The following is a 23,359-nucleotide window of genomic DNA, read 5'->3' as shown; positions in this document are numbered from 1 at the left end:
TGTATTGGCATAGGGAATCAAAGAGTGTTTGAAAAGATGTGCTTACAAAGTAAGGCACTTTACCAACTGTCAGGAACTGCTTTGAAAGGCATCCTTACCTCTAGATACTATTTACCTTGAGGATGTACACTGTATATGCTCTCTTCAGCTTAAAGGCCCCAGGCTTGAGTAGCAGCAGCTACTGTATCTTCCAAAAACCCCTTGTAAATTATCACATATGTGCCTTGCAGCACCAGCCTGTTTGCTCAGCAGGCAGACACAATGCAGCAGCATTATTAAATTTCCATGAAGTTTACCAAATTTGCAGGATCAGTAGGGTGGACCCAACAGGGAAGCTTTCCTACTGCCTACAGCACCTTTAAAGCAGCTGATGGTGCTGCTGATACTTTGCATTCTGCTGTTACTCTACTGCTGTAGCCATCTACTTAATCTCCACAGCAAAGATTAGTTTATTCGATTAAGTCTGTTCCCTATAGACCATCCCTGTAGCTCCTTGGAAGGCATCAAGACTGTGTGTCTCCAACCTTTTACCAGCTAAAAAAGATTCAATAAAGTAATCTTTTCCCCCTCCTTTTATATGATTGGAAAATAAATTGAAAATGAATTTCAGTTATTGCTTGTGTTTTAAATATGAGATAAAGGTCAGCCCCCTCTAGCTATCTCCATAGATGGAGATTAACATGAGCATGTTCCATTATAAAATCATATAGCAGTTTTGTAAATCTGTCAAGTCATCTACAAATATATAATTAGTCTGTTAGATTTTGAAATCAATAAACAATGACTTTTTAGTGCTGTGCCTAGAAAGCTTTGCTAGAGAGTGCTTTAGGCATAGTAGTCCAAAGAGCAAAACATTTGCACTGTATACATTATGCTGCTCTCTGGATGTTTAGATGCCAAAGGTTAATTGAAAATTAGGTGTATGTGTGTGCTTTTTTATTACATTTTTAACTGTACCGAAGAAAATAAAGCAATTTTAAAGTTGGATTTTATTTTTTTTTTGGTCAAAGCAGAGTGTCAAACAGTAGATGTTCAAACTGTAAACTTCCCATTTTTCTTTTCATAGTTGGCTCCAGTGAGATGGTGACTGTGAATGTTTGTAAGGCAACATTCATAGACATATTTATACAAGGCATGTGTTCACCGTTTGTCATCACTGTCACAGAACATGATTTCCCGGGTCAGAAAATTGACTTCAAAGCTTGACCCTGAAGATTTGACTTGCCTGTTTGCTTATTCTGGTTCAAGATGTGATGTCAAAAGCTGTCCTATTAGTGGCACCTTTTCACATTTAGTTTGCTCAGGTTGATAATAATGATACTGGAAGGACCGCATTTTGATGTTGAAAGAGGGGAAGGAGCTCTGCTGAAATTGATGGTGTTGACAGTAAGAGATGAGATTTGGAAAAGATATATTAAAATGTGGACATTATTTTAAGTGACAACATTCCTTTGCTAGAATGTACGTGTCATCATGAAATTAAATTTGTTGGTGTATCCTGTTCCTAAACTAAGATTATATTATTTGTACCATATATGCACTGTTTATATACAAATTGCAAATATATGCATACATATGGCTTGAATTCAATTTTTAAAGTAGATTAATTAGAATATGCTTATTAGAATGGATGACACTGTTTCTTTTAGTGAATTTAGTGCTGAATTTTGATGTGCCAAAACTCATTGTTTCTAAAGTCTATTTGCTTTAGAAATACACTCATATAATTTTATCTCCAGACCCCAAAATCAGAACTACTATCATTCGTCTCCTAGTTATGTTAGTGTGCCATTGTTACAAATTGCTGAATATACATAGAGCCCTGTCAGAATCCAGGGATCTCAAAGAACAAAAAAATTTCAAAATTACATTACTGAAACACTTAATGAGAAGACACTGTGGCAGGATAAATGTCAAATCAATAACTTAATGCTTATGATTGAGTATCCTGGGTTTTAACTAATGATTACCTGTTTATTGATCTACCTTTTGACACCAAAGTCAGAAATACTGTGATACTCCTTATTTAAAAAAAAAAAAAAATTACAAGGAAAGGGAATCTCATGCAATATAACATCTACATCAGTGACGATTTCCACAGCATGCTGATAGCTTGACATGGTTCAATTTACTTGTGTTGTTTGCAGCTAGTGAAGTTAAAATAGATGGGCCTCCCGTTTTAATATGACCTCATAACAGTTAATTTATATTAGGTCATATCTCAAAGTTTCCAAGGTACTTAGCTGGCATAGACCTCAGTGGAATGTAAAACACACAGTGTGTAAGGTCATCACAGAGAATTGCAACCATGAGCTTTGCTTAGGGTGCACAGCCCTGAGCTCCTTTGTTGGATGTTAATAGCTTTCACTTCTCAACTTAGAACATTTAATAATATTAATAACAATTTAATTTCCTCTGTTTGCTTATTTTTATAATTTTACCACTATAAAAAAATATTTTACCACTGTGACTAGTACTCACTTTCTTTTCTTTCATCTCAGCATTTTCGCTGGCACAAATTCCCATTCCATCAAGATCCACTATTTATAGAGTTGTCCATTCCTTCCCTAAGCATTTGTGGGTTGTAATCCCTTTGTGCTGTCAGGTAAAAACTGCAGCTGCCTTTCTGTGTAGTGCTTGGTCCTTTCTTAGGTGTGAGGCAGTCTGGGTAGAGGTGATGCTGCTGTTGGGGGTTCTGCAAGCTTCTAAGGTCACAAATGCAATTTCAGTCTTAAGAATCAAGTTATATTGATTTTTTTTTTGGTTATTTTGGTTTTTTTCATCTCTTGATTGCTGTGTTTTGATTGCTCTTTCAGGTTTTTTTGTGGTGTTGTTTATTTTATGTATGTTCTTCCTGTGCAGTTTGTATAAGAACAGCTTTCTCTCTTGAGGCTCCAGTGGTGTCTGTTCAACAGGTCTAGCAGTAGAACAGATGGGGTTCCTGGTAAGGGGACAAGAAAGGCAAACTGGTTGACAAGCCACATTGTAGTCAGGGTATAGGAGTGGTGTTCACCTTTAAAACAGTCAGATTCTGCCAGCTTTGCTTGGAACTACATTCCAATCCCATAAATAAAAATACTTCAGTAGATGATTATGGATTTCACAACTTGACCTAGTGGACAGGCATCATCAGTCTGGTCGGGGAGTTGATGGAGTTAAATTTGACTAGTGGTCTCTTTTTTATTGAGGTGGCTGCTAAGCCTGGGTAAAAATTATATAATATCATCTAAATCAAGATAATTACTCAGGAACATGTTACTTAAGGATATCTCTTGCTGCTTAACTTGGCTGCTTATACAGACAATATAATACATATATATATAATATATATTTATATATAAAAAGTTCACTGAGAAGCCCAGAGTGCTTAAATACTTCATTTCTTGCCTAAAAACTTAAGTGAAACAGTCAATTATCTTGATTGCATTCATTTAATAATAGCCATTTGAATAAGAACGTTATTTGAACTGCAAGCAGTAAATGCCCAATCTTCATGTTGTTTGTTTCAGACATCTCTTTTTAAATGTACAAAAATTTGGACACCTTTCCAATGAAGACAGGTTTGGAGCAGGTGGAAGAGGAGAGGAAATATGTAGAGCTAAAGGAGTAAAAAACTCTGTTAGGTGTGACACACACACATCAGTAGTAATCAGAGCATTTTTTCTTCAAGAAAGGTCACTTTGACTTTAAAAACTAAACAAGCCCTGAGCTGCTAATTATGATGCATCTCTGACTGAATGGTTGAGCACATTTTTAAGTACTCTTCTTGCTTAAACAGTTCTCATGAAGTTCTCCCCCCTTTTCTTTTTTTTCCACTCCCCCTAAACAGAGTTGGTTGGTCAAGTTGATCTCTTGTTTGAAATTCAATCAAGGGCATTAAAGTGTAAACCAGTTGGAAAAACAAATTGCTTAGGGAAATAATTTGCTTAAACAACAACAAACAAGCACTGGTAATCTTCTTACAGAAATTAATGAAGGGAAAACCCCCTCAGCTTGGGTGGATAATGATCCTTAGCTATCATGTAACAAGCCTAGAAGGTTTAGGGAGAAGGTGAAAATTAAGAGAGCTGGATTAAACTGAATTTCCAAAGGAACAAAAAGAAATTCAGGATAAAGATCAGTTCTCCCACTTTGAGATTGAAAACTAGTTCTGAACTGGAAAGAGGCTAATCCTTTATGCAAATCTGGTTTAAAGTTAAGTTTTCATCTAGGAATGTTTTTTATTTCTACCATATAGCTAATAAATGAAATATTTAAAAATAATTCAGACAAGTACCTTGTTAACAGTCACTTTACACAATGAAAGCTTTTTCATCAGCTAGAGCTATAAAACTGGTAAATGTAAAAAAAATTACCTTTATCTTCTCATTATTGTCTTTAATGCTTATTCTTTACTAATTAATCTCTTCAAATTATTTAACCACAAAATTGAGATCTCTTCACATTAGGGCCTACCCCAGAGGATATTCATGAGGGACTTCCTGATTACTCAACAAAATTTAATTAGATTTCTCAGTACCTACATGTTTATCTTTTAATAATGATAGGACCTACCTTCACTTCCACTGAAAAACTAAGCTTCCATTTCAGTCGGCCCTCACTGAAACAAATAAGCTGCTGATTCATTTATTATGTCATATATATTTTACTTTAAAATGTAAATAGGTATTTCAGTTAAAGGTTTTAATTATTGTATTTCTGTTTAGTTTTGGAAAAGATCATTGAACACTGCGTTAATTATCTCTTCCTCCACAAAAAAAAAGAAAAAAAGAATAAGTGTTCAAGTTGTCTTCTGTCTTTTCACTTATCTTAAGACTTATCATTGCTTAAGGTTTGTTTTAAGTCAGTGGAAGTGCTGAAAAGCAAAGTGATGGAAATACGTGTTTTGCAACTGTTAGGACAGGTGGAACAATTCTGTCAAAGTATCACATGAAAGCTTTACTAATTAAATGAAAAAGAGGTATTTGGGCATCTGTGCTTTGTCTCTAGGTGGACCCTAGGGGAAGCCAGTTGGCAGTCGTCACCCACCTCAGCTCAGTCCTAATGCAGTGGAAGTTGTAGGTGAATGTTCCTTTAGGCTCCAAGCCCACAAACACTTACAGGCACACTCAGATTTATGGGACAATTTGCAGTGCATCACTTTAACTGTATATTTCGGCATGCCTTTGCAGGAGTGGGGCACTGCTTTGTCCAGTCACACATAGCTCACACTCTTCAGAGGAATGGTGACATCAGTAGGTACAAGAATTTCAGGATACCTACTCAACAGGTCCAAAATGTGTGAAGCCTGCTGAAAAATGTTATTTAATCTTGAGGGATGAGGGGGAGAGTGCAGGGGGAAATTTCCTTTAAAATCAGAGCAATAATAATTACTTTAAAGTTTTGTACTGTGATATCACTTTGCCATTAAGGCTGATGTCCTCCTTTGGCGGAATTTCTCCTGGCCTACTCTCAAATACATTTAAAGTGTTAAGTAATATGAAGTCAATGAAGCTTGTGATACTTTAAAGTTTTTAGAGACTGATTGTTTTACATTTCAGTGTAGATTAGATCAGACTGAGCAGAAGTCACTTCATATGAAATATCCTCGAGTGTGTAATTGTTTGATTTAATTTTGTAGCCTCAATCTAGAATTTAAGTGAGAAGAGTGAAATAAGAAGTCCTTCACATTCACTTCATTGAATCTCTTTTCATGGTTGTCAATAGTTCCATATATGAACAGATATACAGGAAATTATACACATTTTGAAAGCTTGATTAGCTGTCTAAAATATTTCAGTTAAAATCTGTTTATTCCTTTGTTTTATTTCCTTTTTATTTCTAAAAGAACTTTCAAAAGTATTAGAAGGAATTTTTAAAATAATGCTTAAAATAATGATCATAGCAGCATTTACAGAGTTTTTGAAAAAATAAAACCACCAAAATTCAAGCTTCCAAAAGGCAGATCTCTCAAGTATGAAAAAAAATGCCCTCAACATAGCATTTTTAAAAAGCTGTTTCCCTTTCAACCATATTGATATAGGAAGAGAATTATGCTAAACCATATTTCTTTAAAATTATCATATTTACAGTCCTTATCTGGTTCCTGTATCTATAACCTTGAGCATTTCCAAGACTGTGTACAGATACAGAATATCCCTACCCAGTAGGGCAATGCAATCATGTTTGTTTCACAGACAGAGACCTGGAGCACAGACAGTCTCAAGTCTTGATCCTCTAACATTTTTTTAGGTGCTTAATACATTTTAAAAAATATATATATTTCTTATTTTCATTGGGAGTTAGAAGCTTAACAGGAGTGTTTTCTAACTACATTTGAGAATCTTGACCTAAATTATCAAGACCTTTTCCTAGAACAGGGATTTAAATTTGGTTTCCCAAATCTTAGGGTTGATGCTTTAGTTACTGGGCCACTCTTTCCTGTATCCATGCTCCTGCAGATTAAGCACAAATACTGCTGTAAAGTAGATGAAACTAAGATACGAAATATATTCATGGTTAGTAGTGCAATTGTTCCTTGTACCCATAAAATGGTGTACCTTGTATTTTCTAATTTGTTTCAGTCCCTAAGAAAATCTAGGCATGAAGTAAGATACCATCCTAATAAATATGAATACATCCATCCAAATAATGCCAAGTCCAATTCCTAATAATTTTTAATTCAATGTGAGATTCATACAGAGTAGTCTAAGTCAAAAAGCTTTGGAAATAAAAAATATAATAGTTCAAGGATTTTTGGACACAAACATGAGGTAAATGTAGTAGCATCTGTTCATGTCTAGCAGAACTGTCTATGATTTTTAAGTGCCAAGTAAAGCTAACAGGTTATTGGGATCCTCTTTAGCATTTGTGGCAGTAATTACATGCCAAGAGAAACTGTGAGGAAAAGAAAAAAATCTGTGGATTCGTTTTGGGGAAGAGACTTAGTCTAAGACACTTGTAAGTTAAAGATAAGAGGGACTCCATATAGCAGCCCATATCACTTAGATGCTGCTAGCCACATCTTTCAGCTTGTGCTCTGCCAGCTTAAAGTTCTGCATTAAAAAGGCATGTGTGTATATATAGGATCTAGGAATTGTTGCAATAAAATAAGCACAGTGGAGACTCTGTTTAAGAAAGTTCAGAGTTGCCCACCTGCTAAAGGAAGGAGTTGGAGTGCATCCTTGGAGCTTGGCCTGTTCTTCAGCAGCCAAGATTTATTGATAAGTGGGAAAAGTCGGTTCTTACAGTTCACTCACAGCAGGGAATATTTTCATACTCATTTCATTGAATCTACAAAAAACAAGGAAGGCTTGGTTTTGAGAAACAATAATAATAATCCAGAGGTCCAAAGCTAGGAGTGTTAGCAAGAAACAACATATGTTCTAAAAAATGTTTTATATGCTGGTGGCTCAAGTTTGGGAGGAATTAAAATCATCAAAGATAATTTACTAGGTCCTGCTTTAAACTGTGAGACTGTCACCAAAAGGCCTCCAGTTTTCTATAAGAAACCTCTATAAGAAACAATAATGGTTTAGCAGGAGCTCTTGGATGATTCCTGAACGTGCCTGTAGCATCCTAACCACCAGTGATTTTGCTGATTCCTGTTTAATGTTGTGTGCTACTCCATGTTAGAGAATTCCTAAGTTCCTTACTGCTGTAGAACTGGCTTCTCTGACTGAGAAAAAGATCAAGCTTGAAGGAATGTCCTAAATTTAATGCTGTGTTGAGGTCAGACAGAGCTGTATAATAGACCACAGAGGAACAAAATTTAAATAAAAGGTCTTATATTTCTGTTTTCTCACCACTATCTGCATACCTTATTGCATGACTGAGCAAGTACCATTCCAATAGTATCTGACTTTAGGCAGAACTCTTCTCAGAGACTTAAAATTATTCACAAGCATTTGTGGGATCTAGGTACCCTTCTGTAAATCAGGACCAGTGGTGTGAGCCTTGAATAAAAGGGAAATAAACAGCAAAAAAGAAATACTAACATGCATATGCTTTTGGTATAAATATATGTGTAATATAATGTGTAATTATTTCAATTTTACCAATGAGGGAACTAAGGCACAGAAAATTAGATATGTCATGTGAGACAACACAAGAGTTTAGAAACAAAATTGCTTTATTCTGCATTTGTAAGCTGTAAGAAAGTTGCCCTACTCTTCTTTTTTTGCTCATAATATTGCATATATTATCACTCAAATATTTTCCTAGCATGAATTTTATGTACCTTCATTATCCAGTTAAACAGAGTTAAAAATCACCCATAGTCTGTGTACGCTGCAAATCTGTGCTTTGGGAGGCACTGTTGAAATATCTCATGTGTCTGATTTTTATTTAAAATATAATTGTCAGTTAATTCACTATCACATTTAATAACCTATACAATGCATAACTATGCCTACAGACTGTAACCTCAATCTTTCACATTTATGGGCTTTCTTGTATATTAATCTAAGGAAAAGTAAAGATAGGGCAGTTGAATGTAGAACTTCATAAATAATAGTGCTTGAGGCTGCTGCCTGAGTTGTGAAAAAAACACAGTTTTTCTCCTGTGACATGAAGCTTTAAGGACTTTATGTCCTGATCAAGAAGGAATGCTTTAATAAGCATCCATGTTAGAGGGTTTGTGCTGTGTAAGCTTGGTACAGACCATATGGGCAAAAAGGCACATTGTGTGGCGACAACTGCCCTGCTTGTCATCCCCAATCATACTTGCTCTAATCCTTGTTTTAATTTACTCTGCTTGTACAGCACCAATCCTGCCAGTGCGGTCCTTAGGGTCCCTTCATTCCTGCCATTTATGACAAGGAATATGCAAAGGCACAATTATTCATCCACTAAGGTGACAGAGAAGGGCTCTGCTTGGGAATATGTTCCCAGACTTGCAGCATCATAATGTCAGTTGTTAAAGCACTTTGCAGTTGCAAACAATTCTTGAGAGACTTTTTTTTTTTAATATAAAAATTTTGAATGCAGAACTGCTAAGACTAAATGAATTCTTATTGATTAAGCAGTGCAATACTGGAAAGTTTCAATAAATAACATTCTTCATACTTTGTCTTTTATTCAAATGGGATAAATGGGATAAATGGGATGGTTTTTGTCTTTCCTCTTCCACTTAATTATTATGCTCTTATCATTTGTTTAACTTTAGACAAAGGAGAGTATGTTGAGCCACCCTTATTAAGCCTTACATACTGTATATTGTTTATATTCTGCTGTACACCACATTCCTAAATGGAAAAAAAAAAAGCACCAACAAAAAACCCTCAAGTGTAGCATTCAGCCTCTCAAGTCCATGATGTATTTCATTTGCTACGGTCAGAGCAATTTTAACAATGCCTTTCATTTTCTTATAGCCTAAAATGATTTTCTTTCTGTGAGGCCATTCTCCAAAACTTCTCTTCCCTTTTCAGGGTATCATTTGCAATTTAAAGCTAACCTGGTGAGTGTACTCACAATAGGCTTGCCCATAAAATGGTTCAAGGCCTGCCTGCATGCCTAATGAGGTTGATGTTGAGCTATTTAGCTCTTTGTCCTTCCATAATATCTACTTAATGCAGTTCAATGGGAGTGGATTGTTAGAAGCATTAAAGATTCTATTAAGTCTTTACTAAAGCCACTCTATTCTAGTCCAGATGTATAGTGGCAAGAGCATTAAATTTGAGAATGTAGTGGGAACAAGGGGCCTGAAAAAGCACCTATAAAAAAAGGACAAATTTCCTAACGAAGTAAGACCACACTCAATTTAAGACCTGTTACTTTTGTATCTAGATCTAAAGACTTTCTCAATGTGTATCTCACAGTGTTCTGAATTAACTCTAGTTTCCTTTAATGGATGAATAAGGTACAGTTTAAATCTTCATTTCTTTCCAAAGCACGCGAGTAGATTTTTGCTTCACCACACTATTGAAAGCAAATAGCATTATGATTTTAATCTCAGAGAAACTACCAAAATCTTGCAAAGGCCTCCTTTCAGATAGCATTTAAATGCAATAGATTTTTCCCATTTAAATTGGAATGAAACTTAAATCCTGTAGTAAGATTCGTCTGCATCAGGAATTCAGAAATCTCTGCACTTTGAGGGGAAGATAAACAATGTTTCTGACAAAAAAAATTAATTCTACGCCTTGTTTTGCTTAAGGGTTTGTTTTTTTATCAGGTCTGTATGGTGCTAGCCACCAGCACTGAGACGAGAAAAAAAAAAGAAGGGGTAGAATGGCCAGGATTTCACACAGTTGGCATTGACTTGGCTTGAAGAGGCAAGCACTAAGCTGTCTTTTCAACCATAGTAAAAACCCTCCATCTGGCCACCCTGAAACTCTGTTAGCTTGTTCAACTCGCTGTCGGCTGATTGGGCTTTGTGAAGCAGAAGTAACAACATCAATAGTATAAACCCTTGCCACTTGAGAGTATTACATTTCATTTCATGCTTGACTTAATCAAAACTGGGGAAATGAAATTTACACCTTTTTGATGTTCTTTTCCCTGCTGTTTAAGGAGAAGAATCTTAACCCATTTGATCTTCACATGCACCCAATAAATGACCAAATATGCCAAGCTGCCAAAAGCAGACGGCTGCCAGTTGCCAGTTTATGTCAGGTCACTGTGAGAGAGCTTAATGCAGAAGGTCTTGAGTTTCATACCAAATACTTTGGTTTGCAGCACGGTATTTTGGTTGCAGTGTCAACAATTTAACTCCCCTCCCTATTAATATTAAACTATTATAAAGAAAGCAGAAATGTCATTTTTTCTTGTGGAGAGAAATGTGTTAGCAGCCGGCTGTTGCGTGACAGTCAGGAGAGAGTGACAGAGATGAAATGAAGCTGGTTTGGAATTGCTTCTTCAAACCCTTGACATTTGTTCCTTTCTTTCCTGCCTCTGATCTACACGATATACATAGTTGTTGTTGTTGTTTTTCCTGTTAATAACAAGACAGTACAGTGCCGGATTAGAGATTGAGTGAGTGAAAAATGGGACTGGTGATAAGGCTTTTCCCTGTGCCTGGGGGGAGGCTCATTAAGTGGGAGATCAGATCTCTACAAAATACATACATGAATAAAACCAACGACTAACAAAGTTCTCTGCAACTTGCTGATGGAGAAAGCCTTTGATTCAGCAGACTCGGGCCTGGGAGGAGGCTTTGCTGCTCACTTTGCTGCCGAGTTTGGACAGGTCACTTGGCCTTGGTGCCCAGCACGGGTGTTGGGGTGGGTGGGAGATCTGCTGTCACCACCTGCATCAGGCTGGGTCTGCAGGAAAAACACACACACAGAGACACACACACAGACACAAACACACACACACAGACACTAAGACACACACAGACACAAACACACACACACACAGACACAAACACACACACAGACACAAACACAGTGCAACAGGTCCCTGCCTTCCCCACCGCCGTCCTGCTCCCTCCAGAGACCTTTCGCCTTTTGTCAAGGGCCCACATTTATGACTTGATGAAAACATTTGTAATAGATCATCAAATACTGATACATTCCGTGGGACAATATCCCATTTGTTAAATATAAATTAACATTAACACAGATCCCCCATCGTAGAAAGGCAAAGGGTTTTGACACCTTTTCAGCAGGACAGGCCGGGCCCCAGCAAAGAAAGCCGAGGGCCTGTAAAGGAACTTGTCCCGAATGGTGATCCTCAGGCTCTTGTGTGACAAGGTACATAGTTTCTATTCAGGAACAGGCAGATTATCGGTTACTATAGTTTCCCTAATGCTCAAATGGAGCTGAGGCCTAAGCTGAACAGAATAGGTTAAAAGGTGCCGATGTTTGGGCCTGCGAAACCACATGTTGAGAGTCAGAGACCAAACAACACAAAGAGCACATCTCTCCGGTCTTTGATGTCTTCTCTGAGGGACGCGGAGTGAGAAAAATGTGGCGGTGCCCCCTGGCCCAGCGGCCGGACAATGCGGCAGTGTGGGAGCGCGGGGGCCGCGGCTCTCCGGCCTTCTCCTGGGCCGCAGCACGGGACAGCCCGATCACAAAACCCTGTGATCCAGGACAGCCCGATCACAGAACCCTGTCACACAGGACAGCCCGATCACAAAACCCTGTGATCCAGGACAGCCCGATCACAAAACCCTGTGATCCAGGACAGCCCGATCACAAAACCCTGTGATCCAGGACAGCCCGATCACAAAACCCTGTGATCCAGGACAGCCCGATCACAGAACCCTGTCACACAGGACAGCCCGATCACAAAACCCTGTGATCCAGGACAGCCCGATCACAAAACCCTGTCACACAGGACAGCCCGATCACAAAACCCATCACTGCCACACCATCTCCCCTCGCTTTGCCCCCGTGAGCCATGCACTGTAGTCTTAAACACACTCAAACTCAGGAACCTGAAGCACTAAGTTTAACTAGACTTAATTTGCTGTTTTCTGCACTTGTTTCCATTTATCCTGTTCTTTAGCATTTCCTTTGTGCTGCGTGCTTTAAAAACTTACAGCACTTCAGCTAGCAGCTTTTTATCTGCCTGCGTGCCTCAGTGTCTGCTCTGAATCCACTGTGGAGTTGGTGCAGTGGCTGCTCTGTGCTTCCTGCATGAATCACTGATTCTGCTCTTTTTTCCATTTGTGAGTATACAGTGTTTTTAAGCAATTCATATTCACCATAAAAATGTTCCGTGTAGGATATCCCCTGATAGCACAAGTGATGCTTTTGCATTTTTCATAAGCAAGATTAAAATACCCACTCTTGCGCTCACGTTGTAGGTCTCCTCTGTTCTGTTGCGACTCAGTTTAGTATTTTAATTTTTTATTAAAACTCTCATAAGCAAGATAAATGTGCATTAGCACTAAAGGGAGACTGCCAGTTTTGATAGGTTATATTGCCTCAATTTGCTGCTGCTCTTTAAGTATTCCAACACTCAATGTCCAAGTATTATGCAAAGCAAAATTAATCAGCACCTGCATCTTTTAAAATAATAGAATTCATGAATTCTAAAGTTTTATCAGCATTATTGTAATTCTGATTGTCGTCAGTTCTTTATACCATTATAGAAAAATATCTAATTGTAACAACTGTATTCCTATAGTGAACATATTACTTGAATTCAAACGCTAACAATAGCAATAGGATAACTGTCCTTGAATTTGAGCCTTTTGTGATACATCAATAGGCTTACAATGTGCTGAATTAGCAGGCATATTAATGGGCAGATGCAGCACCAGCCCATTCTTTTTACCCAAATCTTCTTATGCAAATACCCCATGAATCCAGTTCAAAGAGCTAGCTTTAAAATGAGCTTCTACACACATTCAGATGGGTCCTTTCACAACTGCAATGGGACTTAGATAGAAAGTGACATGAGAAAAGTTTAGACACTTGTTTTTATAACTGAACATGATCTTGTTATCATAATCTGATACTGGTAACTGGCATGGTCTGGTTGTAGAATTTTAAGCCTTTAACAGAGAGAGATAATCTAGGCCTTTGTGCTACAATGTACTGAATCCTGCACTTGGTGAAAGCTATCAATGAGAATCGCAGTTCATGCTTTTTCAAACAAAACTTTTTCATGGTAAAAGCTTTTATCCTATGATAATTACTTAACTGATTGTAGCGGTGCCTTTAACGTCAGTGAGCTCATAACAAGGACACATAAAAAAGGCTGCGTTATTTTAGATTAAATAAATTATCAAATAAACAGTTTTTGTTTGCTTGTTGAACTAAATGGTAATGAGGTCATTATTAAAAATGCTAATGCACAGCAGCATGGCTAGTAAAAGTTAATGTATTTTATGATCTTTCTTTTGTTTGCTCTGTTTCTTGTGATTGTTTCTCATCAACAGCATCTGGACAAGAATGGTTTAAATTATTTAATTGCAAATTTAGGAAAACCTGCCAAAGGAAAAGAAAGATACTAGTTTTATTAAATTGATAATGCTGAAGCCCCTTCCTTTAGAATTAATTTTAGATTTGTCTGCAATTTTAATCAAAACCTATGTTTTTTTTAGGTAGTAGATTGGATTCTTTTAAACTGTCTATTTTAAGAAGTCCAAAAGCTGATGAGAAGGAATTTCATGTTGACATTTCCCATACATGCTTACCAAGCTTCATTAAAGCAATGCTTCCTACAGAATATTCTATAGGAAGCATAAAGACAACCGAGAATCGATTCTCAGCTGGAGCAAATTGGCATAACTAATTGACTTCTGTGGATCTGGTCAACACTGTTTCAGCCTTGGCCAGTGTGTGGAGTTGATAGATGTAGATAATTTAAACTACATGAGATTATTGCAAAAAATGAGAGGGAAATAATCTGTTCTTTTGTCACTGCATTTAGGTAATCAGAATGTATATTAGACTAGCCATGTGCACCATTATCACTTGGTTTATTCTTTATAATTTTTTCTGAAATGAGTATTTATACTGTGTTCTGAAGCATTAATGAGGTGATTCTTATACCAAGAACCTTGGTGCAATATGAACATAAAACCCAGCATATTTCATGCAGTTATTTTTAGACTAATACAATAATTTCATGTAGACATATACTGGTAAAAATATTATGGGTTGTGCTTGATAGCCTTCATGGAGGAATGCTTTATTACGTAAGAATTCCAGATTCATCTTCTAGGCACTTTTTGTTTCAGTGTTAATTAGCAGCATTATTTTGGTATATAAAACATTTGGCCAAAGCTTTGATTTTTAGTATTGTTTTCTATTTTCTGTAAACCTGCAAGAGGGAATTTACATGCTGAACAAACATGTGAAGTTAATGTATGGGTACACAGAGGGCCTTATTCTGAATTCTGATATATGTAAGTCACCCCTGTCTCAGAAATTTATCCATCACCTTTATCAGCTTTATGGAATTTAGCCTTTGATACTTAATTATTTTTATGGTTTGGTTTGGGGTTTTGGTGGGTTTTGTTTGTTTGTTGTTTTTGTTTGTTTTTGCTGTTATTGTTTTTGTTTTGTTTTTGTTGGTTTATTTGCTTTGTGGATGAAGCTGAAGTGATAAAATGAAGTTATGTTTTTTCACCCTTTTTGATGTATCTGATATTGTTTAATCACAGCTTGGATAAAGATGTGGAAGGAAATCAGTGAAGGAGAACCATGAAGGGGTGAAATGTCAAAGGTAATGCAGGAAAGAAGCATAAATGGGCTAGAACAGTAAAATGCCTGGAGAATAAACTGCATGGTAGAGCAGTGGAAGGAGACAAAAATGGGGAATCATCTAGAACGTAAGTATCAGACTGACAAACTGTATGTTATGTAAAAGAGGAAAGGAAATTTTATGTAAATTAATGAGAGATAGCATCATCTAGGGATTAGAACAAAAAGAAGGAAACTTGGAAATTTTCAAGAACATGTAACTTACATGTTATTTTACTACAGTTCACCAACACAGAGTTCATGTTTCACAATGTCAACAGTAACAAAAGACAAGGTAAAGCAGATTATACAAGCAAAATTAATTTGAATGAGCTTCAATTTCATTAATGTGACTGTTGGGCTTCAATAGTAGAGGACAATACAGGAGAAGACAAAAATCAAATGTGTTGTTTTTAGAATTTATTTTTTGAGGAGTGGCTGTGAGCATGTTTTTTTTAGGAAAGCAGAATTTTAATATTCTGGCATGAAAAAAAAGTCCTTGGGTCCTTTTACTCATGGAACAGATATTCTCTGGAAAAGGAGTTTCATGATGGTAAAGGCTGTTGGCAATTTTATGTCAAATTTTCAGAACATGCTTTAAAAGATGTGCTACTGCTTCTGTAAATGAAAACTGGCTAAAATATTTTCAGCCAAATCATATTTGGACATTTTGCAAATTAAATTGAATGTTTGGACAGTTTAAAATAAAAGCCTTTCATTTCTAGATGGCATTTTTCCGTAAAAGTGAAATTAATGTATCTCAGAGAAAAGGGTTTCAGTATCATTCCTTGCACTGCTCCTGTTGACTTTTATGCATTTTTGTACTTTGAGAAACTTGGATAAGTATGTATTTTGGTCCTTTGAGGAACTGGATCCTACGATGTTTGAGATAAGCCTTAGTTTGTCCTACAGACAAAGCTGAAATTCATCCCCAAGAGATTCAAATTCTTGATTTTGTCTTTTTGACATCTGTCACTGAAAGAATAGTTTTCTATTTATTTTTGTGCACAGGAGGATTAATTTTTTTTTTTTTAAATGCTCATTTTTCAAATCTCCTTTCAGGGAACAGTTTGACATGCTTTGGGCCCTCTGAGCAAGCCTTCTAACTACAGGTGCTCACCCAGCAGTAACGTTGCACTGCGCTGCATTCCAACCAGAACAAAAAAATGAATTATACTCACAGAATATGCCAATGTTCCCAGTCTTGTGCCTTCATCAGGGATGAAATGTTAGTATACTCTGCTAAATCCAAGTCAATGATAAAAGAATCATGAGAAATGCGAATAGAATTGTTTTTCTGCCAAGTGGAGTGCAATGAGGCTTTACTGTTTGATGAACATCTGTAAATACCCTGGATTCCCCCGTTGCATTCGTGCTGTGCAGGTGGTAATGCTGGTGCTTTCTCTCGAACATCACCAGAGTTGTTATCATTACACTCAGTTTGCTGCAGTCTTACAGCTTCTCTCTGCTTTTCTTACCTTCCAGGTATTAGATGTGCAATACCCTATAGCAAACACAACTACAGCCTAAGTAAATCTCACCTTTTCTTTGTAATTTCAGAGCAGAATTTTATAGCAAAGCCAGCATTCCTCCCATTAAAATGCCATTGGGGGGATTTCTGTATGCAGGGAGCACCTCAGAACTGACTGCCCTCTTCCAACTCATACAAGAAGTTGGTGATAAGTTTGACAGTGCAACCCAAATCATCTTATTCAGCATGTGGTTCAGCTTCTGTCTTTCACTTATACCTGACAGGTGGAGAATAAAAGAATGATTTACTTAGAAATAAATAAGTCCTGTTTTCTGAGATGTTTATCCTGATAGCACTAGAGATTTACATGGAAGTGTTAAGCATGGGATCAGATTAAAAGCTATCATGTAACAGTATGGGGTTTTTGCATGGATATTGGTATAACTTTTGAGTCTGCATGTAAGCACAGTGCTACATGTGCCTGAAGGATAAAGTAGTAGCAGAGGAGAAATTCCCTGGATTCACTAGCCATTTTCTCTGGGAAATACCTGGCACATTAGGAGAGGAGCTCAATCACTGATTTAAATATGAGGCAGGTATGATTTCATGAGATCACCATGGCCATGGGGCTTTCTTTGTCTTGCTTCATGCTCTGGTTTAGTTTGAAGTAAGGGTGGGGGTATTCATAAGTGGTCAGACCCCTTGGAGATAAAAGCACTGGGACAGTAGGTCTGTGTTAGACCAACATCATCATCAGATGTGAGGTCTGGTGCTTGAATGCCAGAGAGGCATAAAATAGCTTGGTTTGGATGAGACCTTAAAGATCACCCAGTTCCACTACAGTTAGCTCAGAAAGTTTAGAATGTTGCTTCTGATAGCCCTACAGATGCATGGCTGATAGGGTTAGGCTTAGTCTACAACTACAAATGCAGAGTGACAGGGAAAAGAAGGGAGATTGGCTTCTTAATCCAGTGTCTCTAAAAGAGGATGGAAAATAAATTTGAACACGTTAAAATAATTCAAATTACTGAAAATACTATGTTGAGTACTGAAAAACATGTAAAATTAATATTGCTCATGGGGCAGCCTATAAATAATATTACTATATTGGCTGAATCCAAACATAAAATATTTTCTCCTTGGTTTTTAAAGCCATTGACAGATACAATAGACACCACAAGCCAACTCTTAATCTTGGGTTTAAGATTTAGATTTGTTCTAGATGTTAGAATTAACCCTGGTTAGAATACATGATGGATTTCTATTCTAACAGAGAAATATCCCCTCTTCAGAAGAAATCCCCTTCTTAAATCATCTAGTCTGTGACATCCCCTTAATCCCTTTATTTTTCTCGAATTTAGCATAAATACTTCCCTTTCTTCCACCTCCATCTGTTTGTTCTACTTTTTTGCCTTGGTTCCTGTCAATGATGCATGGAGCTCTGTTTTCAGTCAGAAGGGCATTAGCTAAAGCAGCAGTTTCCCAGAGCTGGTGCCAGAGAAGTAGACTGAATGTCTTGAGAATGGTGAAAGACATAAATATACGGGGACACATATTGATCTGTATGCATGCAGGAGTGGAGACGGATGGGTGGGTAGATGTACACTCACACAGATAAATAATACAGGCAGTGAATGTACATACACAGCTATTGGAAAAGTCGGAGAATTCTAAAATGCTCTCACTAATAATCTGGTTAATGAATACAAATGCGGTGCAAACTCAAGCAAGCTTAATGCTTACAATGGTTTGTTCCCAGGCATCTACAGAGTGGTAAGGAGGAGAATTAACATAGGATTATCATATTTTACACGTAGACATACTTGCCAATCCTTTTAAGAATACTTTAAGGACAGATCTAGCGTCTAAGTATTTGGAAGTAAGAATCACTAAATATAGACTGTGCAAACCACTTAGCCATAATTCTTTTGAGTAACTTGCTGTATGACAGAACCGTGTGTTCAGTTGATTTCTGCGTAATGAAATAAGCCATTTTAATTTTTAAATGTGGCAGTCTATAAGCTATCCTAAATATTTAAGAATGCTTCATTTGATTAACTGAGCCGTACTTCGTGCTATGAGGAGCTACCCACAACTTTAATACTATCAAAAATTGGTTCTGAAAGTGAATGTTAAAATGTCTACCTGAGTTTCAGGATTCAGCACATTTGTAAGGCACATTCCACAGATGCTGGAGGTTTTATGCAGGTACAATCACGTATCTATAAAATCACTGAGCTGCATTATGTAGTTGTCTGACAATGTGGGCTGTGGTTTCACCATCGTTAATATCCGATCTATGAGCTATCAAAGCACTCAGGGTAAATTTGATCTGGCTAAAGGATACTTGGGTTAGCTCACAGTATGCAGTTTGTGCTGGCTGTGCTAGGACAAACACTGTTTAATCTGGCATTAGGGCTGCTGACACTTTTTTTTGAAAGATGACAGAGTGAGATTTTTCCATAACGTGTCTCTGCATCTTGTGACTATAGTGCTTTTATTTGATATTAATGATTTAAAACCATGTCTTTAGCAATTGTAAAAAGTATTCTTGGATATGTATCCTGTTAAAAGTATATTTTAAAAGCCCTGTTTATATGTGCTTTCTTTATTAATATTACCCGAATGACTTATTTGTATAATTTATGGGAAAACTTTTCAGATATGTTTCAGGGTAGTTTTTGGCTTAGGAAAAATTCAGTTTAGAACACACAAGTGAGTAGAAAAGTCTTATTTCTTCAAACTGTATTGTGGATGAAAGGTTGCTTAGTGATGCTGACTCTTGAAGGATTTTGCTGTGCCATTTGTCACGTTTCTACCTCTTCAGTGTGAAGGAGAGCAAGAAGGGTAATTAAGAAAGGGCTGAGCCAAACTTCTCAGTGACAATCCAGCAAGGGGCAACAACAGCAAGAGGTGCCTTGAGAAGATTCCAAGTGCATGTTAGGAGAAATGTTTCCCCTATGTAGGTATGATAATACTGGAACAGATTGGCCAGAGGCTCTTGGAGCTTTTCGAGGTTTGGTTAGAATCATGACTTGTTTATTATTTATGGCAGTTCTGGGGTGAAGCACTTAAATTTCACTTTTACTAATATTCCTATGATTCTTTGATTTCTGTGATTGTGTTATTCTGTACCTACACTGCAGGGGTATCAAAGTGATTTATCCAGGTGGGATTTTCACTGCAGGTGAGTTTTCTCTTTTTTCAGTAGAATTTCAGTGATTTTGTACTGGGGCCATAATTCAGCTGTGAAATAAACCAAGTGGATCTAATACAAAAACTGTGTATTGTATAACAGTCATGCTTGCCACAACATAGGGATCATACTAAGTATTAAAATCCTGTTTTCTTGTTGAAATCCACCATTAAAACCAATTGTATATATATGCTTGAAAGTCCCTTTTTATTATGGACATCCTATGAGCCTTATTAAGCAAAACAAAACAAACCCTGAAAGTACAGCAGAGTCTTTCCTACCCTTTCAGCAGCAGGAACAGTCTAAAATTTGGTATTTTTTCCCATTTTAATCCTCAGTGTTTAGCTTTAAAATTCTTTATTTATAATTTCAAAGTGTTTTGAAAGGTAATGAATACCATACAGGGTCAGACCAGATGTCCCTCTGTTGTGTCCTGCTGACTCCAGCTAGCAGTTACTGCTTATCAGTGTAGGAGTGGTGCGTCATCCTTTCCTTGGTATATCTTTCCAACGATCAGTGGTTCACTCTTCACTGAACTAGGTGTGATCTGAGAAAGCATCTCCCAGCAGCATTCAGCACTTTTCATGTTTAAACCCATCGAAACATAGTATTAATTACGGTGGTGCATCTAATGCTGCTGTCATTATCCTCTGATGGATTTTTCCAGAAGACTCAGCCACCAGATGTTCATTTGGTCAGTTTCCAAGAGAAATATGCTCCTCTATACATCTTTCATTTGGCATTTAGTGACGTACTCACAGCAATGTTCATGCAATTAAAAATATTTCGGTTTGGTTTGGTTTTTTGTTGGGGTTTTGTTATAGTTTTTTGTTTAATTTTGGGTTTAGGGGTTTGGTTTTTTTGGGGGGGAGAGGGTGACATTAACACAACAATGAGGTCAACTGTGTTTACAGAAATTGCATCAGGCAATGACTCAGTCTTGGTCTCTCTTCAGCTGCTCCGAGTTCTCACCCAAATGCTTTTTAACAGTTTTGGTCACTTTTGATTTATGGAGACATGATTAAATAAGGAAACTGCAGCAGCAGCAAGTATCTGCTGCTATTGAGGAAGCACAAGCTCTGGAAGCTGGCGGATGTTGGTTCTGCAGCAGATCAACCTAACTGTAGCAAAGGTCATCCGCTAATGGAAAGGAAAACAAAAATAAAACACTCCCATTCCACCATGGGGAGATACTGAGCTACTAGGGGGAGGGAGAGTCCTGTAATAAAGTGCTTTACAGATCTTTATGGTCCTTTACTTCTCTTTCCTCCCACAGCCAAATTACAGAGTCTGTTGGTTCTGTGATGGCCTGAGCAATATTGGGATGAGCTGTTGCTCAGCCTCTGTCCTTGGTGGGATTCCAGGACACACCCTGCTCTGTGGTGGATCCCCCCAGTCCTTGTCTCCTTCTGTGATACCAGCTCATCCCCTGACCCACAATGGGCAACCTTCAACCAGAGGTCTGTGAATGATCCTCTGTTAGATTCAGTCTGGAGGGCTCAAGAGAAGCATCATTGTGGACAGAGACAAAAGAACGGGGAGACCTGCTCGCCTCCAGTCATGCTCTCCCTGTTTGGTGGCAGTGGTATGTCACCGCCACTGATAAGCTCTGAATTTTCCCAGTTTCCAGATATGGCACTGCTCTACCTTCACTGTTCCTCTATGGCATGCAGACAACTCAGTGCTGTGTAGTTGGCACCAGATGAAGGAATCCTTTCAGGAAATCCCCAGTTCAAATGACAGGAACAATTGATTTGCAGTATGGAGGACCTGAACATCACACTTTCATTGTCAAGGAGGCTTGTCTCTTGAGATGTTTCTTATTTTTCCCCTTTATTGTTCAATTAGCTTTCATTTTTTATAACTACTGCATGTAAATACAGGTCTTAACATTTCCAGTGTTATGTGGCTATGGGCTTGTGTAGGTTGTTTTTCAGGCAGTCTTCATAGAGAAGTCCTTTCTATTTACTCAGTGTAAAGTAGTCTAGGACAGGTGAACCTTTGCTGTGTGGGTCCAGGATTTAAATTAAATTTTTTCATTTCCTTTTTGTGGAAATTCTGTGGTCATACAAACATTATTTGCAGAGTAAGTCTGATCTGTATTTTTCTGTTGCATGGCACCAGTATTGGGCAACATTTCTGTTGCTCTTGTTTCAGACTGTAGTGCCTATGTTCAAGTCAGGGAAAGAGAAAGAAGTGCTTGGGCATGTTTAGGGATGTGTGCACAGTGAAATTTCTATGTGTAATGAAATGAGAAACACCCTATTTTCAGTTTGCATATGCATTGGAGGGTACAGGAGAAAAGGGACTCCTCACTTACTGATAACTGTGAATTAACTGAGATAACTGTTGTTCCTTGGTTAAAATAGAATACCAAATCACACTCCTTGTTCTCATTAAAAGGCTGCTGTTTCACAACCTCAGCCACAGTTGTTATGAATCTTTGCTTTCTATAACTCTGCATCTTCCAAAATGCCAGTGATTAGTATGCAAAATTTCTCTGTCTTTGAAGTGAAAGACATACTCCTGAGTATTGTTGTCAGTTATAGTTTTGGTGTTCTCTTCAGTATCTTCAAAATAAAATCCCTAGCTAAATTCTCACCCTGTAATTAAGGGCCCAAAGTAAAGGAGCTAACTAAAGTAAGCATGTGAACTGTGAGACACCATTTTTAAAAATAATTTTGCCAGTACCACTTCCTTCAGTAAAGCCAGTGGCAGCTTTAAAACAAAAACAAGTTGTACAATACATGTGTGTATTTTCTGTCCACATCAATTTCATTTCTCTAAATTAAAACCCTCAAAAATGAAAACCATCCAGATGCATTGGTTATAAATGATGAGCTGACTCAGTGTCTGCTATGGCCATTAATGAACCTCTCCTACACTGCCTAATCATCTTGATTGCCTTATTGAATGAAACGTGACGCAAACCCTGTGCAAAACCTCAGTGCTGCTGAAGCACTCACTTTACTCCTTTGTACTGTAGATGGTGATTTACTGCTGGCACCTCTTCAAATGGCAGCTCATTACATTTGTGGTCTTCAGTTGAATCTTCTACCTCTACACTTAGTTTCTCAGAGCACCAATTATCTTCAAGTCTTTCATGTCCCTGCAGGTGTTAATATCAGGAAAGTCATGCCCTGGTCAGCATACTATTTTGCCTGTCCAACACGAAGCCAACATACTTCCCTCAAGAAGAAATTGGCTGAAGTGTAAAGTAGCTGCAATGGTTCCTGCTTCCATAGCCTTCTGAAAAAATGTTCAGCGTGGTTCTAGCCAAAACAGTCATTATCTCTACTTAATAAAGGTTCTGGGTTTAATGGAAATGCAGTAGGCTACTTAATAAAGGCTTTATTAGTAAACACTCCAGAGTAACTCTAAAGCTAGTTTGTTAGCCTGTTTAAACTAAGACTGTGGTCCTATTGTGCATCTAGTGAAGATACAGTATTATCCTGCAGCCCTTCATACTGTGAGAGTACTATGGGCTTCCTGTTGATGTTTGCAGTCTCAGGAAAAAGCTGAAGTTTACAATGGCAGTGGAAAGGGAAATGATTAAATAAGCTTTGG

The 23,359-nt window shown here is 37.5% G+C and overlaps 3 long non-coding RNA genes across 3 annotated transcripts; 1 reads left to right on the top strand and 2 right to left on the bottom strand.

Moving 5' to 3' along the window:
- Positions 1-970: 970 nt before the first annotated feature.
- LOC111934347 (uncharacterized) lies at positions 971-12,582 on the bottom strand. Its single transcript, XR_002867165.2, has 4 exons — positions 12,470-12,582; positions 7,799-7,934; positions 7,135-7,272; positions 971-2,941 (listed from the first exon to the last, which is right to left on the bottom strand). It is a non-coding gene; the product is annotated as an uncharacterized LOC111934347 (long non-coding RNA).
- LOC147650852 (uncharacterized) lies at positions 8,093-12,340 on the bottom strand. The gene is made up of 3 exons (XR_015275246.1): positions 11,580-12,340; positions 11,046-11,243; positions 8,093-10,912 (listed from the first exon to the last, which is right to left on the bottom strand). It is a non-coding gene; the product is annotated as an uncharacterized LOC147650852 (long non-coding RNA).
- Positions 11,931-23,156, top strand: LOC111934590 (uncharacterized). Its single transcript, XR_015275244.1, has 3 exons — positions 11,931-12,598; positions 15,047-15,214; positions 21,069-23,156. It is a non-coding gene; the product is annotated as an uncharacterized LOC111934590 (long non-coding RNA).
- Positions 23,157-23,359: the final 203 nt, after the last annotated feature.

Source organism: Cyanistes caeruleus, chromosome 12 (genome assembly GCF_971803275.1).
Source record: "Cyanistes caeruleus chromosome 12, bCyaCae1.hap1.1, whole genome shotgun sequence".
NCBI lineage: Eukaryota > Metazoa > Chordata > Aves > Passeriformes > Paridae > Cyanistes > Cyanistes caeruleus.
The sequence above is the reverse complement of the archived record's forward strand: the minus strand, read 5'-3'. Positions and strand labels throughout refer to the sequence as shown.